The sequence below is a fragment of the Columba livia genome, chromosome 1, assembly GCF_036013475.1.
Source record: "Columba livia isolate bColLiv1 breed racing homer chromosome 1, bColLiv1.pat.W.v2, whole genome shotgun sequence".
NCBI lineage: Eukaryota > Metazoa > Chordata > Aves > Columbiformes > Columbidae > Columba > Columba livia.
The window spans coordinates 71,797,280-71,817,977 of NC_088602.1; the positions used below are offsets into that span (position 1 = coordinate 71,797,280).

At 42.6% G+C, this 20,698-nt stretch overlaps 1 long non-coding RNA gene across 1 annotated transcript; it reads right to left on the minus strand.

Annotated features, from left to right (window-relative positions):
- Window positions 1-3,855: 3,855 nt before the first annotated feature.
- Window positions 3,856-14,637, minus strand: LOC135578342 (uncharacterized). The gene is made up of 3 exons (XR_010469854.1): window positions 14,361-14,637; window positions 9,400-9,497; window positions 3,856-4,826 (listed from the first exon to the last, which is right to left on the minus strand). It is a non-coding gene; the product is annotated as an uncharacterized LOC135578342 (long non-coding RNA).
- Between the last annotated feature and the right edge of the window lie 6,061 nt (window positions 14,638-20,698).

The window sequence follows — 20,698 nt, forward strand, 5'->3', positions numbered from 1 at the left end:
CACATAGGCATCAAGAAGATTATCTGCCATCATGGTCCAAAATTATTAATATCATCATTAATGACAGGTCCCATCCTTCACCCATAAAGCTATGCAAAAAGCCTCTAAACACATATATAAAGAAAAAACGTTGCATTCTTCCAGCCAGGAGAAATGAGTAGCCAGAGCTGCAATTACAGAAAGAGTAACCTGCCAAAAGTTTCAGCTTTTCCTGTCCCTCCACAGTTAAGCAGAAGAGCCTGTTTTCAGTCACATTATCTACTTCCTCATTTTCCTTTTCCACCCATTTCCAAAACACTCAGGAAAGTAAATATTTATTTAATAGTTTTTATCAATTCCTATTCCAACAGTGAACTCTCTAGGTAATGCCGATGCAAGTTCAATGTGTATCCAGCACAAATTTTAATGATGCAGGCAGCTTCCTGTTTAAAACTACACTGGAAGAACACATAAGACAGCACACAGTACTTTTGCTTCCTTTTTATGAATGCATCTTTAAAATCCAGTGTGAAAAAAAGCAGTCTTGGGAAGCAAATGGTCTAGCAGACATCACACAGTTGGTGTGTGCATATATTAACCTTTATATTTAATCACATATAGCCAAAGAAAACAAAATTATCTCCTTTTTAGACAGAAGTGGTAGAAAAGATTTTACAGTAGAAAGGCAAAGGGCCAGCATTCATGTCTCTGCAATACTAACTTCAATCAGTCTGTTTTCACCAGGTCTGCTCTAGAGATACAAAGCTTCCACAGGAAACTGCATTTGTAATCTAAGTAATAATGGAGAAGGAATTTAGTGATCTGCTTTGGATTTTCACCTAGATGCACAAACATTTAAATATTTTCTACTATGCAATGCAGATACCCAAGTATCTCTTAATGGAATTTTGTACTTTATCCCCTGCCAAATCTTTGGCATGATCCAAGCTAGATATTTTAACCAAAAGCAACCAATCTGAACAAGACACCTAGCTGAATTAAAGGTTCCCCATCACCTAAACACATCATAAAATGTTCATAAAAGCTATATCAGAGCCAGCATTATCATCAATATTTACTTAAAAGACATGCCTGCATTTATATAGCTAACACTGAATATTTTAGAATGCGGCATGTGTTTCCTACTAACTGATTTCCTGCTTGCTGATATCAGATATCCAGAGACCTGAGACTTATTGGGCTTTATAAGGTTTGAAGAAAGCTGAGGAGGTTTATCCTTCATTTTACATTTTATACTTTCAGCCCTTTTGCATCTGCATGAAATGTTTTTAAAACTGTAGAGAGTCTTTGCAGAAAGGCATGTGTCTGTGCATATACACAAGTGTTTGTATGTACAGAAATGTATACGAGTATGCACAACTCCTCTGTACGTTTGTGCAAGTGTGCAATTATACACATGTTCTATCTTAAGAATGGGGTATCATCTCTTTCACAATCTGAAACATAGCTTGGAGGAATACTCTCTTTTTTTGACTGTTTTATGTTTCTTGCCAAGTTTTCCATTTTACCTGGATGTATAGAACTTCAAAGAGGAACTCCCCTGAACAGATTCTGTTCTTGGCAGGTTATTTCAGATGAAGGTTAATAGGCTATTGGTATCATTGATTAAAGCTACAGTATCTAGTCTTTATTTACTTGAGCTTCAGGGCTATTTATGCAGAATTCTTTAAATCTGGTCTAATAGGATCCCACTTCAACTAGTATTACATACTTCTCTACACAAGATTTCATTCTTCCTGAATACCAGAGGTATTGCTGTAAAATTACCCTTATTTTCTATAGCCTGGTTTATTAAACTAATCAGCTAAATTCAGAATTCTTCTCCATAGCCCAGCAGCCAACAAAGCCTGCTTTACTAATATCTGCTACAGGGTGCTGCTCTTTTGCAGGGTACCCATGCAAAGCATCACTAGTGCTCCCTTTCCTCCTTGTTCCCACTCAGGTTCCTTGTGTGGGTATCACCTGGCAACTGCAAGATCTTCCACTCTCCAGCTTTATCCAAAATGAGCTTGGCCTATCTTTACAGTCCACACTCCTCCTCTCGAGGAGGAATTGCTGCCTTATAATTTATCTTCCCTCCCTGCAAACCTACTGTCTGACAACATTGCTCCCCCTCCTTACAAGCACATCCCCACACTGGGAAAATACTCCCACCACAGCGTGCCGTGCAGGTGGCAATTTCCTCCTCATTTAGATTCAAAAGCAAAGCACAGCTAAAAACTTCTACATGTTAGAAGAGGCAGTCTGATCACTTGAAAAGTATGATCAGTGACTTTTGGTCAGAAAGTAAGAGACTTCAAACCACCAATTAAGACTCCTTATGTCTTCTATAAAATGGAGATAGTGTCCTAGGACATCCAGGCAACTGAGTTTAGTAGTGTTTGTGAGTTCTTTTGAGGTTTCCAATCAGAAAGAAGCTGAGAAAGAGCAAAGATTTTTCACAGAAATATTTTGGTACAAGGCATGCTAAATAAAGCGGCCACACGATGCCAGCATTGTCTGGGAAACAGGCGAAGACTCTAGTCCCAATCAAAGTGCGTGTGGACTAGTTTCTTTTTCATTCTGATCAGGGTTTTAAAAAAAAAATTTTAGTCCACATATCCACCCTCCCACTTCTCATTTTTCTGCAGCTTTTTCATCCAGCTGTTTGCAGCCTGCTTAGTCCACCCCATGAAGAGCACGAAGCTCCCCTTTTCACACTTCAAGACCTACAGAGTTTCAGCAAGCCTATGCTTTAACAAATTGCAGCTCCCACCCACTCCACAGCTTGTTTCTCCTTTCTGCTTTATGTAACAAGCATCAGCTCAAACTTCCTGCTTCTACATACAAGGAAATCCCACAGACAGGTGGCATTTGCCACCTCATTGCTCAAGTTTGCTTTTAGCAGAAGTCTGATTGCATGTTCAAAATCTGTAGTGGCCTGCAGTAACACACTGATCTCGATTGCAGGAAAGGAAAGAATAAAGATGTTTATTCCTCCAAAATATAGAGTCTCTCCCTATCACTGTATTTCTCACTTCAAAACTGTCCTTGCAAGAAGGCCCAAAATATATACTTGCTCCCTTCCGTGAGATCTTACATTCATCTTTGAGTTGTACACACATTTCCATAGTTTTCCCTTCAGTCTTGAAAACACTCAGAAAGGGCAAGGGAGAAGTAGTAACACAGGAAAACCTCCAGCCATGCTCAAAGGATTCAGAAAAGCCAAGTGGAAAATGTGGTCTGCAGGCCTTCACTTCCCAACTCAACAGATGCAATTGCATAAGTAGTATGTATTTTTCATTAATCAGTGGGTTGCCTGCATAACAACCAGCATGGCCTTCTGCTTCACTAGCCCACTGCCTGGCCACCACCATCTCAGTTTCAGGCAAAGCTCAGTCTTTAAGGATCAGCAATCTGATCTCCTTGCTCTGAGACAGTGACCTGAAGAATTCATAGGGGCTTGTTACATCTATGATCAGAGGACTTAAGATCTTTCTTCTTTTACAAAAATGAAAGAGACGAGACATTTACCTGTGTTTTATAGTGATACCCAGCAGTTAAAAACTATTTTTTTTCCCAAAAAAAGCATTTTATTTGTATGTGCATATACCCCTACTTTTATATGTATGACTTCTAGGTGGAAGAATTCTATTACATCTTATATTTTTGTACAAGTGCGTTTGAGATATCCATTGATTGGCAGACTAGCTTGTCCCACCAAAATAAAACCTTCCTCTGATGTCTGAGCTGTCACTTGAACTCCAGACAGAACCACACTTGTCTCCCATCCCTCACCCCCAACAGGGCCTTGCTTTGTCGACCTTCAATTCTTGTACTGAAACAGAGCAGCGTTCTTCAAATAAAAGCCTCGATTATTTCTATGCAGTGGGACAGTCCCATATTAGGGCAACATGATCAATGTGAATTCAGATAGGACTTTTACAAACAGTCATAGTCTATTCCACAAGCTGACCATACAACAAGGTGAAAGAGCTGGGTTAAGTGACATGAGGCAAGAGAAGGCTGAGCCTGGGTACTGCTTACCACCAGGGCCCTTCTCTAGCCATCCCACTGGCATTGGTGGGCTATGGCAGCACAGCTGCTCCTACATCCATCAGCCAGACTGATGACAGCAGGATTTATGTTCATGCCCTGACCATCATTCCAGAGGCACCAGCTTGCATCAGGGACTGAATGACAGTCCTTGGAGGCCGTGGGTGCCAAAGCACCAGACTACCTGTTGACTTCAGCTTCACCCACTATTTCGGGAAGCTGCATCATTTCCCTCTAGCCCCACCATCTCTCAAAAAAATAAGGTATTGTGCCTAATGTCAACAGTGCTGCAACAGAGAAGTATTCTTTCCCATGGATGAGCTGCATCTGCCCTGGAGGCAGATCCCACATCTACAGGAGAGCCCCGATACACAATTATACCAGAGAACCAGGCAGCAAAGCCAAAGCACCTCTGTGTTCCTTGGCTGCTGCTCATCATTCCTTCATACCAGAGTACACCCTTTGGCTCTTCCTCAAACATTTTTTAAATTTAAAAACAGAACTAGCACTCAACTTTAACATGCTAAATACCTTCTGCCCCAGGGGTGTACGTTGTAAAATCAGGGCACTTCCAGGAGATGGTGGGAAGACCATAAGTTTGTCCATAATAAAAGAATTCATCACAACTTTACTCAGTCCACTACAAATAAAGCATCTCTATTTGACTTACGCAGAAATTCTTGGTGCAAGACTTAGAGTGTTTGAAACAACTTCATATTTAAAGAAAACTGTTAAAATGTCAGAGTGAGAAGGGTGGGTGTTCGAACAGGCTAGATGATCCTCAAAAAAATCTGAAAAAAAAAAGGCATAATTTAAGTGTCTGAAGAGTATTACAATTGCTTGGAGCTTATTGTCTAGCACTCAGTTCCACATTAACAATGGTTGCCAGTTAAGTAGGGAAAGAAAGGGGGTTTGCATCAGAAGTTGCACCAGCGTATAGATCATAATACACAAGTGTCAGCATCAGCCTTTTATTCAGGCAATGAACAGAGACACTATCTTAATGTGAATGTCTTTGAAAAATTGTATGCCCTTGTCAGAAAAAAAAAAAAGCAAATTTTATTCAAAGTCACAATACAAGAGTCGTGTCATTCTCATTCTTTGCAGGAACTGAAATTCAGTTGCACCTTACAATACAAGTCTTTGGTTACTGTAAAGATCCCAGAAACATAAAGTAAGCATTGCAAAAAAACTCAGGGTTTTTGTTTGACTTTTTTTGTTTGGTTATGGGGCTTTGGGGTATTTTGTTTGTCTGTTCATCATGCTTACTAACCTCAACTGTTCAAGCAGTTATAGCACTGAACCTCTGTTTTGTTTTTAATTCACCAATCTACTCCTTGAAAAAAAGAGCTAAATGTGGAATTTCCAGTCTTCACTGAATGATGGATAAAACTCTATAAGCTGAAGAAATGTTAATCTTCAGTACTAAGGGGCTCGCTCTTACTTCAAGAGGAGATTGGGGAAAATAAGAAAAGTCTGAGTTTACAACAGATTTTTTTCAGCTATAAAACTTAACTATTTCAAATATTCATATCTTTGCTACACTAATGCTTTCAACAGCATTGAAATGGACAACACTTGAAATGTAATTGAAGTGTTTTTCTAACAATTATTCTGCTCCAGATAGCTACACATTGTCATGCTTAAGGTTATGACAAGTACCTGTCATCTATTACACAGAAGCCTTTATTATAAGGCGATGTTTTCATACAGCTATGTGTCACCTGGCTATTTGTTCATAAAATATGACTATGCTGGCACTGGAAGAGAGTTAAGTGTCCCTTACCATATCATGGCATTGCTTCAGTTTCCTGGCAAAGATGCCTGATAAAATATCACCTGCCAAAGCAGCTTTGCAGAGCCTCTGGAAACTACTTTGCTTTCATAAGTGACTTGGCAAATCTTTGCTAGTAAGGCCAGAGGAATGTAGATAAGTCTGTTTGGATTTCTGTGATAGTTCATGCCAGCATTCATTTAGCTTACAGGATGCCAGGAGATGGGACCATGTTTTATTTGCATGTCACTCAGCACAGTGAGGTCCCAGATCCATAAACACTGCTACTGCTCTGTACTAAGACTAGGGTTTTCCACTTTACCCTGCCCAAAACCCATTTGGTTGGCACCATACACTATCTGAAAAGTAACAGTGGGCTTGACTGAGCCACTTGCAAGGCTGGTGTTCACCCTGTCTCAGAGCCAGGAGCTGAGCCTCCTCTGTCACAGCCAGCCCACTGCTAAGGGTTGAGGATCACAAAGGTGAGGGAGAAGGGAAGTGGGAAACACTGCATTGTTCATAGAGGTTATTTGCTGTTTAAAACCTTGACTCATGGGGAGTTCCTTGTGAATGCAAAGAAGATGGTAAAACCACATGACCATAAGACTGTAAAAACCCTTAATAAGTGCATAACAGAAATTCCTGGGTTATTTCAGGAAGTCTTGTTACTTTTGATAATCCCTTACAAGAATATTGGGGAGCAGTAACATGCACAGTTGCCTTGCTCTTCCTTCCACCAGGGTACCTACTTATATGGTCACTCTTGGAGACAGGACAGTGGCCAAACAAGCCAGTACAGCTGTTCAGGTATGCTCACTATGGCATTAGTGGAGATACTTGCCCAGAAGATTCCAATCCTGACCTTGAAGTGAGCTCCCTAAGACCAATATGCATACAGCATGGGAACAGCACAGGTTTAAACAGATACAAGTACAGTTACATGAGGCTCCACATTTAAAAGAGCTCCATCTCTCCCAGATGCATCCAGGCCACAATACACTGCCACAATTTCTACCCCCCACCACGTACTAGTTAGCACAACCATGCACATGCGCATCTCCTGCTCTGGAACAGGTTGTGCAGAGAAGTTGTGGATGCCCCATCCCTGGAAGTGTCCAAGGCCAGGCTGGATGGGGCTTTGAGCAACCTGGTCTAGTGGAAGGTGTCCCAGCCCATTGCAGGGGGGTTGGAACTAGATGATCTTTAAGGTCCCTTCTAATCCAAACCATTATATTATGCTATGACATTCACAAAGGGGCCTGCTCCTAGCAGACAGCAAAGAAGGAAGCAGAAGTGCTGAACTGGTAAAAAAAAAATAAAATAAAATGTTGGTCACTGCTTGGTCAAAGCAGGAATTTTTTTAATCATAGTGGGAACAAAGCATGCTGTTTGTGTCAGCCATATCAGACATTTCCATATGGTGAACCAGATACCAAACTCTTCTGAAGACCTTCTAAACCTACCCCATTTGCATCCATAAAAAATACACTTTCTGTAACCCAATCGATATACTAGCTTCCACACATGAAATTAGTAAGCCATTAAATATTTTTGAGTTTATTCAGTAAAAAACTCAAGTGGTCCTGCACTGAACATAGAATTTCCCAGTAGGACAGTCATATGATCTTTTGGAATAGCTGTTCCTGTTGACATCTTTCTGGCCTGGGACCAAGTCATCACAAGTAACAGTCTAGAAATTTGCTGTACCAGGGAGTGGAGCTCTTTCTGCACAACTGAAGCAAAAGAAACTCCAGCTAGTGTTTGATCCAAGAGTTTACCTCATTCTTCTTTTGTGCCAAGAATTTGGTTTGCTCCTCCCCTTTCTATTATCTGGCCTGAGAAATATCAAAAACTTCATTACAGAAGATTTTAAAATTCTTAAAATGGATTAAGTAAAAAGTAGTTCAAGAAGGCCATTCTTGCTGGTTTTATTGGTATGATTTTGCTGACATCAGTCTGCAATAGCAAAGATTTGCAGTGCTCTCTACAAGTGCTACATAGCAAATGTGTTTAATATGTGTGGAAGGCTGGATTCTGGCAAGCTTGCACACTCTTTCACACCAAGGAGGAACGGACAATATGCCTATGCATGCAGCCCACACAAAGGCAAAACAAATGTTTAAAACCATGGGGTCATTTCAGACACATTCCCCACAGAGGCAAAGTGTCACCTCAAGTAGAGATATTAAGCAAAGCTCCTTTACCCACATGTCAACAGAATGACTAGCCAAACTACCAAAGGCCCAGGTGAACCCAACTCTGCACCAGTGATAGAGCAGTTCATGTCTACCTCAGCAGACAAAGGAGCTCCAATAGCCACCCTGAACACCTCCACCACTTCTGTCCCCTCTTCCTCACAGCCCTGCTCCAGAGTCTGTGCAAAGAATGGATCAAGAGCACTTCACAAGCAATCATCCACTCTTCACATCAGCCCTATGAAAGTTGTTACCTTTTACAGCCCAAAAGCTGAGAGCACAAGTTTCCTAATGCCAAGCTACAGCATGCTAAAATGCACAGAGACACACTGAATGTTAATGCCTCTGAAATGATCCCAGTCAGGTAAAACAATCACTGCAACTCTATCACAAATAAAAATGCTACAAATCACAACAGATCCGATAGTTCAAAAATCAGTCCATGAACAAGCTTTCACTTTTCTCCAAAATCTTTCCATAATTATAATTTTTCGTCCAGATCTTTTAAGTAATACTTAGAGATTGGACAGAAGGGTGTTCATTTTGTTTTTAAAAAATATGCTTTTGATGAAAGAGCACATTCAGGCTACATTTCCCATACCAACACCATGGAAAAAAAAAATCAATAGTACTACACTTGTATAACATCTTGAGTCAAAGTAAACAACAGTAATAAATAGGTCATAGTCTGTTTAATGGGAAATGGGAGCAGAAGAGCATTTGGATTCTAGACAAGGAGTCAAGACAACTCTAAGCTTTGCTCAAGGAAAGAGATTAAATGCTCTGCCTCCTGAAGAGCTGATAAAAGTCAGTTTTATTGCCTGGTTGCAGAAGACAGACAATCTGACACACAGGTCAGACAGACCTTTACTTTGTTGTGATTCTGGATAACCTACAGTTCCCTCTCACACTGCCCCTCAGCCTCTCCTCTGACGTTTCATATCTCTGTCACCTGCTGTTAGCAGATTTCCAGGACAACAGCTCCTTTTCAATAAGAAACAGAACACAGCGATAAGACACTTGAGATAAAGCAATGCTTCCTCTGACAAAGAGGGCCTAATGTGTTTTTTCCGTAGAAGACTTCAAAATATATCTAAGCATCAGTATATCCATCAAGCCATTGCTTTTAACAGTCACCTTTAAAGCACTAGGCTTTGAACTGCTTCTCTGACATTATGATGGGGAGGCATGAATAAATTCGTGAACTTGAAGAGGGCAGAAAATAACCATTGGAGAAACTGGGTCTCAGGGTGTGCTTTGTTGGTCAGTTAAAGAGATAGACGTGGCAGGGGGGAGTTAATAAAACAAATTTAGAGTTACATTATTTTTTAAGTTATTACTGAAAATCAGAGAAAGTTTCTGATCCTGTGGACATCAGAAAGTGTTGTATTCAACCTGCTCAGATTCCTTTAGAGCTCCAGCCAATACAGAGGGTTTGCTTGGCCATGACGAGGAACCCATAACTCCACTTCTGTAGTCCATCTCTGATAGATCTTCAATTAAAACAAGAGGGACATAGACAAAATGAAAAAAAAAAAAAGGCAAGTAGGGGGGATATCATGCCCTTTATTGAGCAGATATGACAGAAGTGAGGTAGTGCTTACCAGAGATCATGAGCATCCTGCACCCAGTGCCAGGCAGCACTGGCAGCAGCTCCCTTGCAGCCCCCCAGAGCTCACCCTGTGGGGTCCACTCTCTCCCTCCTGCACCCTGAGCACACCAGCCTCCTCAGCCTCTCACCTGTGCTTCATCAGTCTCCTGTAGCTCCCAGCCACTTATTACTTAGATAATTAAATTTGATTACATTTAATTAATAAGTTCCCTCAGAAAACACATGCATATGCACAAGCTTTCTCCTGCAGCCCTGTCCAGGTCAATAGATTGCTGGACTGTTTTAACTTTCAAAACTTGCCGTCTTATGGGCTGTTCCTGGCAGGGCAGGGCAGGAGCAGGCAGCAGTTACGGGAATTCATGTCAGCAAAACCATTACTTCACCCTGCACTGCTCATCCCCTTGGCTGATAGCCTCTGAGGCTCCTCCCTTTGCCTGCCATTCAACAACACTAAAAGAAAAAAGAACAAAAAACACAACACTACCAAAAGGAAAAAGAAAACAAAGAAAAACCTAAGAGACAGAAAGCAAAAAGGCATTGTGACCCTGAAGATCCATTCATGGGGAATGTGACGAAGTAAACATTGGGAAAGGCTTTTTAGAGTAACTGACAGCTGTGGTAATATGAAGGGCCAGAGCATGATAGGAACACTTGAACTGGAGGCACTGTTTCTCACTAAAGAATGTCAACATGGGTCTGAGGGTTGGTTGTTTTTTTTAGCTCTTTCCTTCTGCCCAGGGTCCCAACTTTAACCAATTCAAAGCAGGTACAGAGATGTCAAAGTCATGATTCAGAAATACTGAATTTGAAGTTCTTGACTCAGACACTGATTTCCTGCATGACCTTGGGCAAGGCATTTAGTCTATGCTGCACTTCAGCTTCTAATCCATATGGCAAAGACAATGCCTTACAGGCAATTTATGAGGTTATTAGTGGCTTCAAATAGCCATGATGATGGGAGGCAGAAAGGTGATCAGGGAGACAGGGAGATCCACCTCCTGTAGGATCCCATTCCCTTGGGGATTCTGTCCAAGATCAAGCCTCTCACAAGTAAAATGGCCACTGTCTAATTAGCACTGATTTCTGGTAATTTTTCAGCCTTTCATACTGCAAGTGCATTTATTACTGAAATATGGTTAAATCAGAATAAAATGGACTGTGGGTCTCTACCAAAAAAAAAAAAAAAAAAAATAGTTCTTTGTCTGCCAGGGAGAGAAAAGGTCTTGTCCAGCTCTTTGGCTTTCCAACTCCACACTCATTTTTTCACACCTGCCTCTCTCCCTCTCCATTCCCCTCCTGCTAGAAGGAGTACAAACATCCACGATGTCCTGATTATAAAGGGTCATTGAACATTAAAGTCTGAAGGCTAGCAGGGAAGCAAATGCTCTCCAAACCATTTTCAAGTTTAATCTTCTGTTCAAATTGCACAGCATTGGTTCAGGAAAAGCACAGGGAGGTGGCTATCATTGCAAGTCTCTTGTGGGTCTCCCATGAGGGTCCCCAACTTGCCCATCAGCCCCTGGGCCCTCCAGAGCATTTCACAGTTGTTTCAGCACAGCTATGGCACCACAGCCCTCACCCAAACGTGGAGCTCAGTCATGGAGGGTACTGCTTTTCAGGAAGAGGCATCCCTAAGGATGCAGCTGATTACTGACCCACCTGCAGGGCTGCCCTCCAGCCTCCAGCACTGCAGACAGCCTTTGCTTCCAGCTTGGGGATAATGTTCCAGCAGAGCTGGTTCCTCTCCAGCACAGAGGAGGCTTCCTTGATATTTTATTAAAACAACTGAGAAGTCTATCAACAAACTGTTTTGCTGAATGACTTCTGACTTGCTCCAGTCAGGAACAGGCTCTACTAATTCGTAGCTGCTGAGTTCTCAGCCTTTTTTTTTTTTTTGGCTGTACATACTGTATAATTACTCATGGGTATGTTTATAACCAGCAAAGATGTTTTACCGAAAGAGTTATGGTACATGAAGTCATAAATTGGGAAGAATCCAGTAACTAGTTGTTAATTAATAACTTTGCTCAATTGCAGGTTTTTGACCTTCACCCGCTTAAGCTGGAAACCCTAAAAATAATCATGTTTCCATTCTCTATTTTTCTTAGTTTTAGAAAGCACTCTAAATTACACTATTTATTTTTTAAAAGTGAAAAGAAAGTGAGCAAGAAGACTCCAGCCCTGCAATCCGCAACACACAGTGTTCTGTGCTGGCACAGCATCCCATTTGGGAACAAAACCTGCTGCAAGTTACAGGATCATGACTAATTTAGCATCATTACTTCAATGATGGTGTTGACTGAGGCAAGAAAACATTACAGCCATGTTATAGAAGACAAATATTTAAGGTAGAAGGGATGACTGAAGACATTCCCAAGCACAAATACACCTTTTTGATTTTGAAATCCCAGCCTTCACTTAACTTCAATCACTGATCAGCCAATTGTAAGGCATAAAGAAAACCCACAGTAGTATTTCACACCACCACACTGAACGCTTCATAACAAATCAGACTAACACTGGAATGATTTTGGAGGCTATCACCAGAAAGATGAACACAGCACATGAAAGAGAACTTCCACTAACACATGTTGTTCATATTTCTGTTCTGCCTAGCAGACCTCATCATGAACCACAATATAGTTGTCTTTTCAATTTTCCTATCCTCTTGGACAGTATCTCTTAAATTCTGAAGCCAAGCTTTTGGGAGCAGCTAATGATTTCACTCCTCTCCTGAACGTATCTTAGAGGGACACAAGTTGTAGGAGACAAGTACTTGCTGTCTGAGAAGGTACCTCTAACTAGACTCTCAGGAAAACCTAAAATTCTACAAGTCACTTTTGAAAATTCTCCAGCAGCACAGCATCACCTTATTTTGGAGCCCAGAATATTTTACATCTCTTTTTAGCTTCTTTTAAGCTTCTTTTATTCAAAGAACCAAGAAAAGTGAAAATTTAAACAGAAACCCAGAGACTTTGGCTTGGTGCATTCCTACGGCGTTCGTCAGTGGGGAGGGGAGAAGTGCAAGAACTGAAAGCCACAGCTGCCACGCAAGGAGGTGTTGCAACAGCAAGCGTGTGCCTGTCAATGCCCCAGGCTCACCCTTGCTCCCCAGCAGCTCCTGCATGCACGGTGACTCTTTCATGAGTATCGGTCAGGGGTGGTGCAACCAGGTTCCATTTTGGGCTCCATGAAGACAAGAGTAGGGAAGACAGGACCCAAAGGGGACCAAGGAGCCTCCAGAGGAGCACAGCCACTGTGCTCAGGCTGGCACCACCATCAGGAGCGCCACACAGGGAAATCTCTCAGCACTGGTGTGGGGCACCAACACACCTTTCATTGAAGCATCCTGTCCCTACTGCTGGGCAGCAGCATATGTGCAAATGCAGATCCTTCCACCAGTGTGCTGCTATCCCCAAGAGAGGCTTTAGCAAGAGAGCAGTAATCAGTCACCGTCCTCTTCCCCTCTTTCAGTGTCAACCCTCCCTGACAGGTCCCTGCCTGAGGAGCAGGGGCTCTGCACTGCTACCTGCAGTTCCAGGTGTCCCAGGTTCTGAAAGCACAAGATGCTTTTTTCTCCTGCCCCCATCTACAGATCACAGTCAGGTAAAACAAGCCAAGTATGTGTCAGCAATAAATGGAGGTGATTAGGAGCAGCTTACCACAGGCAAGCACAGAATAACCCTTCAAAGACATGTGAACACCTCAGCAATTTAAATAATATGCTAAACACAAGAGTGATTTCTCCAGAAACAAATGCAAGCAAAAACAAAAAAAAGTTCTGCTGCTTGCTGTTGTATCTTGGTTTGGATTTTAGGCTGAGATCTTATTCATAGGGCAATGTAGAAAGCTGCAGGCAAGCAAAGAGCAGCAGCAGAGATTACACTGGAAAAAGGAAGGAATAGCATCTGGGAGAGGGGAAGGAACGGTCACTTTTGTAAGCACAGGCATCAAAAATTGTTCTTTTAAGCTACAGCAAGTCTTGCATAACAGGGTTACCCACATTTAATGAGAGATAGCATAACAGAAAGCAAAAGCAATCCTCTTCTGCTCACAAGAGAGACACAGCTTCCTTGTAGCTGTAGCCAAGCAGCACCTGAACAGGTTTATCTTACACAGATATTCAGTGCCTAGACGTGAAGTATTTACTTGAAGAACTGTAGACCTAACAAGTCCACAAATCAAAGTGATTTTGGGGGTCAGTCCCATTCATGCTCCTGTCAATAAGTTAACAGGCTGATGAGCTCTACTCACTATCTTGAATTTCAGCTACCAAAATGCTTTGTCTTCTCTTGGCTCCTACTACATGTTAACTAAAGTATGTTAAGAGTGTACCCCTTTTTGTAACAAAAACAAGGCCCAGGCTCCAAATACTTCCTAAAGCAAGACTTTTTGTCAGAAGGAAATAAAACCACAGTTGCCCAGTGACAGCAGTTATCTCTGTTAAGAACTACTACCAGTTTGGTAGGTACAGGCAAACAGTAGAGGTAGCTCAAATTAATTAGCAAATATTCCTTTAGAAGCCACAATGATATAAGTTCATTTACCTCTTCATTGACGGGTTTTGAGGTAAAAAAAAAAAGGCACTGAAGAAACTGCAGTTAAGTTGACTCAAATTATTCACAAAATCTTAGGAAGAAGTGAAACCTCACTGAATTATTGAGTGCATCAACAAGGATAGCATCAGCACAAGCAAAGGCACTTACTTCCTGGAAACACACGTAGAAACAAGGAATAACTATACCTTTTGGGTTCATTGCTTTTGTCACCATCTGCTTTCAGAGCCAACGAGAGAACCAACATACAAGCACCTATTGGCCACAGCCATAAAGGACAGGTCCCTTCCCAGTTTTCTGTCTCTGTTCTTCCCCTCATGACAAGCAAGCAAAGAAAAAATAAAGCATTTCCAGGCCTTTTATACCCAAAAGGAGGCACACCAGAGCCCAGTTAACTCTTATTCGCAGGTTATTCTCCCTTCTGCAGCACATTTGTGCAAATACCCACAGCCTCTTCCAATTTCCTCAGCCCCACTGCTGCCTCCCCATCCTGATGAAGTCCAGCTGGTCCACTTGGCATCCTTCACTCCATTTAAATAAGCAGCAAAGTTCGCTGGTGATTTATTAGCAAATAGGAATTACAGTAGAATAATGGGAAGGAGAGCCTGGAGATGCTCAGCCCTCCAGAAAAATCTCATGCTATTAAAGATGGTGCCATTTTGTCTGAGCTTGAGGTGGATCAGCCTTCACAAGCCATATCCTGTTTTGCTGGAGTCAACAAAAGCCCATTGACTCCAGTGGACACAGGATCCAGCTCCAAGGGTTTGTAACCAAAAATGAGCCTGTTTCTTGACACATGCCGTTACAATCCAAAGAGCACAAGCTCTCCAGTACATGAATAAGTATCATTTCTGCCTTCTCTCATCTCTGGAGCTTTGAACTAATGGTCAGAGCAATTAACGTGGCTTGGCAAAGAGAAGTCTGCTAGCAGTGATGTGTACCCACAAACACACGTGCTCATGCACACACATTAAATGAACTGACAGGGCTTAGCATCATAATGATAAATACTGGGACAATCAGCTGTGACAAAGCAGTTTTTCATATCTTCCTTAAAAAAAATAAACAGAGCTTTCAGGCACTGTGTGTCATATCAGATGTTGAAAACAAAGGCACTCATGACTAAACCTCATGTCCATTAACTAGAAAGCATTAAGAGCCAACCACACCTGAAAACTGGGCTGGAGAATAAGACATAAAAAAATTACTCACAGGTTCTGGTACACCTCTGGCAAGTATCAAAGGTCTCATGATTTTTACTATTTTTCTTAAGGCTGCCAAGTATCATGCAATTAAGACAATCTGGACTCTCATTATAATGGAATTAAGTTCTCGGAGCTCAAAAGTGCTTCAAAGCAGGTATCTTTCAAGGATCAAAATCAAAGGCAAGTGAAACCTGTGTCTGTAAAAACATTTAATTTCAAATCAGTCTCAAAGTTTTAGAAGCTCAGCTGCTAATCTGTGTGTGTGTGTTGGTGTTGGAAATACTGGATTATGATAGCATTGTGGAATACATACTTATCACTAACAAAGCCCAGAGCAAAACACAGATGTGAATGAGAAAGGGTATATAACCCTGCCAAACACCAAGACCTAAAATCATTACAAATATGGATTTTGTTTTTCTAACCCGTAAGAATTGCCAAATTGCTAGAAAACTGCCCCAAGAAGCATAATACTGATGTGCTCCCACCCTACTGCTTGGACAACATAGGTATGGGTAGAGGAATAGTAGAAAAAATAACCAAGCCCACAATATACTGGTTGTTTAGGAGCTGTGAGTCAGCCAGCATGAAAACTGATATTAATCAGTACATGCACAGAAGCACAAGCCCTAACACAGGACAGCTAAATCCACTCTTTCATCTCAGGTTGGATGCTACTGAGTGCTCATGCTTGCCTCAATATTAAATCCTGGCCACTGCCAGACAGCTGTGTGGTGTGCCCTGGGTGCCACACACCCAGATTCTCCCATGCACATCCCCGTCCCCACCTCAGCTCCTCACCACCACCCTCCTGGTACACCTCCCCTCACACAGCCCAGCCAGAAAAACCCTGGAACGCAGGGAAGGTCTGGGAACAGAGGAGCGGACGCACACAGTGGTGGCTGACAAAAAGCCAAGGACACTTTGGTTTTGCTTCCAGTACAATTGCCTTCAGTTCAGGTCAAACACTGCCACAGTCATTAAAAGCACAGCAGTGGAAACTCCCTCTTGGGTCATTTTGCCCACTCTCCTGGAAGACAGCTCAGAGATGGAGAGCGTTGTCCATCTAACAGTTCTTGTATGGCTCTCAGGTATTTATTTATTTACATTATTTATTTACATTATTTATTTATTTTAAAATAAACTTTCAAGGCAAATCGATCAACCAACCCACAATGCCGAATAGGCACTGGTAATACTTTCTCTAGTCTTTTGTCCTGTCTTCTGTGAAACTCCAGATGAAAGGGACCTTGCTCTCCAGGCTGCCTGCATCTGCCTCATAGTCTGAGATTTCATGGAGAGATTTCATCATTCCAGCTGCACACTCATTTGCTTGACAATGGTAATAATTTACCAACGAACCATTACTTCAGTAGACACTTTTCTAAACTAAAATTTTGGGGTTTGGGATGGTGGGAGTTACTTGTCTTTGTATATAATCCTCTAGGCTTCCAAGTACCTTAAGCTCTGTCTTTTTTGTCAATGCACAGAGCTGCCGACATCAGTAGCTTTCGGTTGCCTGGACCAGAGAAAAAGGAATAACCGAGATAAAGCAGAACAAGAGAGAATGCAACACCTTAACTCATTATGTTTAGAACAGTAACCTACCTTTGCCAAAAAAGAAACCAAAAAAATGTTGGAGATGCAGAACTTGAAGAGTCATATTTCTGCCTGGGAGACCTCAGCTGTGAGAGAGCGCAGAAATAGCTTTGGTCAGCCCAGATATCTCCATCGGAGCTGTTCTGTGCAGGCCAAGTGGGCACCTCTGAGATTTTGGGACACCCAGAGGTTCTGGCAGAGCAGCTGCGATTCCTCCCCTGCTGTGTCGCCAGGTGTCCAGAAACCCATGACAGATGCACAAATTTACCACATTTTGGGGAGTCAACAGCAATATGCCGTCTTCTTGCTCCAGAAGGAGACCACAGATGAGAAGGATTTTAGAGGGGTGGTTTGAATCCACCACCCAGTTCACCCAGAGCAAACACAGCCATTGCTTCCTGGGGTGAATGCAGCAAAGACACACTGTGCGTGTAATGCACCTTTACCTGATAAGACTGCTGGGCCCTGTTACTGTCATCTTATCATAAAACTCGTCGCACCATCCTTATGTTCCATACAGCACTATGCTGCTGCCCCAGGAGAGGGCTGAAGGAGACATGGGGCATGCAGAGGTTGCGGCACCCGTTGGTGGCATGAAGTGGGGGGAGAAGAGGACCCCACATGGTCTTGTAGGGTCAGAGCAGGATTTAGTGTGTGGCTTGCCCTGCTTTTCCTGGGGTTTAAGCATGTGTGCCATTGGGGACAGTGCACAGAGCTCAGACTTGCAGGGCACAGTTGCTCACAGCACTGGCTGGCACGATCTCACACAATGACATGGCAGCGCAGGAACCCAACCCAAGGGGACACCTTTCTTCCTCACACTCCGGGGCTGGCAGGGATGCCGGCAGCAAAGAACCTGTCTCCTGCCTGGCAGGGTCATCAGGGCAGCTCAGCAGGAGCAGGATTAATTCATCCCTCCTAGCCACAACTGGAGAATGGAGTGAAAAAGCAAGCAGGATCACCACCCCCACATCCCTGTTTATTGTAGACAGCAGTGACCAAGGTTCAGAGTTTGGTTTTGTTTCATTCCCCCATAACAATGAGAAGTCCCAGCACAGGGACAAGCAATGCCAAAATGGGAGGGTGTTTTCCAAGCCTCTAGCTAGAACTTCTCCAGAATAATGATATACTTGGTAAGGCAACAGCACCCAGCCTTTTCCTCAGCCAAGCACAGACGGGAAGCGGTGTCCAGAGTCCAGCCCTGCCGCCGATTGCAGGCACTCCCCGCCTGCCCCCTAACCCCATCTGCCCCTGTGCCCACCTGACGCAGGGACACATCATTTCTTGTGCAATCAAGGACCAGTGGCACGTGCAGTCCATGACCCTCAATGCCATCAGTGCCTTCCCCATTTGCAGGGACCGCCAGGTCAGCACTGCTGTCCTGGTCCGAGATGTATTTTGGATGAGACTTCTGAGGGGCTCCAAGAGCACACCCAGCCAGAACTCGCTTAGGCAGAACGCCAGCTGTGTTTTATGCGACACCAGCTGCAAGTGAACTTCAAGGGTGAGCATCAGGCTTAATTACCCATTTTGACAAGTCCCACATGGCCAATCCCAGGCTAAGAGAAAGAGAGGTGTGAGACAATTGTTTTCTCAATGTGTATTAGTAATAAGAGGCACAGTACCCAGGGAGAGGGATTGTGTGACTAAGCTAGAGCTTATGAAAAAAAGAAAAAAAGTGTGATCATCTCACCCTGTGAGAGACTGGGTTCAAAATATTAATGTTTTTCAAGCTTTTCTCCATAAGTAAACAAAGAAAGCAAGTTAGTGGTCTCACATAGAGTCACAGAGATGAAAACTGCTTCTGAACACACCCAAATTTCGAGAAAGCTTGGGATTTTATGACTCAGACCCTTTTTTCCACTCCGTCACCTCAAAATGAATAGACACCACTTGAACTTGCTATGTGAGACAGTGTGTTTTTTTCACACATCATAGATAAAATCCACATGCTGGGAGGCTGGGAAGCTGGGAAATTCCCAGCTAAGGACATAGTCTTTGCTGTACCTGCACACTGTTTTGGTAAATTCAAAGAAACAATATTCTAAGCCAATCATTGTGGTCATGATTCAAGCATATACATTCACAGCAGGTTAATAAATAGTTTCTGAACATTTTAACAAAAGCTGAATCAGTGACAGGAGATAGTTACAGAGGCCAGCAAAACAACAGCTTGTTTATAAACGTCAGCGTCGTGTTACCAAAATGACTTCGTTGTGGTCTGGATTGCTTTTGTAAAGGGAATTAAATGGATGGGAATATATTACTTTTGATTGCTAGTAGCAATAAGCAACAACAGAAACTCAAATATAAAATACTACATTTTGGTAAAGGTGGCAAATTAACAGAAAAGAAGTCATCCTGGTCCAATCCCCTCAATCCTATTCCTTCTAATTTCAGAAGATGCCTGGACTAAAATGATGCGTGATTTTTTTTTTCTCTTTTTTTAGGATCAACCACTCAGACAAATTTTGAGCCTCTGTTTATTTCATGGTAGGGCCAACTGAACTGTGGTCCTTACAACAGGTGGAACAGTATGCTGACAACTTATCACCTTCTTCAAAATTGAAGGCTTATCTAAACTTTGTGAAAGCAAAAATTAAAATCTGAGTAGACCATTTTGCACACTGTTGATACCAGTGCTTTCATCTAAAGCCAAATGTAACTTAGGTTAAGGTTTAATAGTCGCTATTGCCTTTATTCCCCACTTCCTGTTCCATGGTCTCCCTGCTCAGATGTGGATAGTGTGCATTATCCTGGGTTTGTCCTGGGTTTGACCTTCTTATGTCTATTGTCTGTGCCCTCACTGACCACCACGTCATAGACTGAGACATATTTTCACGATCTGCTATCAGAAAATTTTGCACATTATTCCATTTTCCTTCTCCTGGTCTTACTGATGAATTTCTTGCTGCATAATCATTACTCAGACATACAAAGAAATAATAATACCCATGAAAAATATTTACAGCTTTGAGTTGTTTATAAGTTTTCCTAAATGGCATACAGACAATTCATAACTTGACCTGATGATCTAAATTGCCTGGTGTTGCTTCTGTTTCCTGATTGAATGCCACTCATGTGAATGGGAGGTGTTCACAAACATGCTGTGAGGCACGGCCACTGCTACAGGACAGTTACCCAAATATGCGCAAACAAGGAAACATCTCTACAAGAGGGCAAGGCAGAGGATCCTGCAGCATGTGAGGATCTCACTGATATCTTCTACACACCAGCATGACTGTTCACCTGCAAGAGACCAGTTTATTTTTTACAGATAGCAGCTGCACCCAGCACACAGTTTCTACACATGGAGGCTGTACCTGAGGGACAACAGGAGATACTTGCACACCCACAGTCTTTCAAAATCCTTTCCTGAGGAGCAAATTGCACAAAATTGTGAACGACCAGGAGAAAGAGATGAGTATACACCTTCCACAGGATAGAGAAGAGCTTAAGGGAGAAAGGAACCAGCAAGGGGCACTGGGATGGGGATGCCAGTGGTGCCTGTGTACAGAGCAGACAAGCAGGTCCAAGGCTGCTGGGGTTTGTAAGATGCTGGTGTGAACAGGGACATGCTAGAGATGTGCACTGTCATGTACGGTGCTGGCACACATCTGTGCTTGCAAGGGAACAGTTGCACGGGCAGACATCCCAGCCCCCACCCCTTTCTTTCCACAAAACCCAGTGGAGACCTGGCAGGAGGGGAAGCAGCAGTTTTT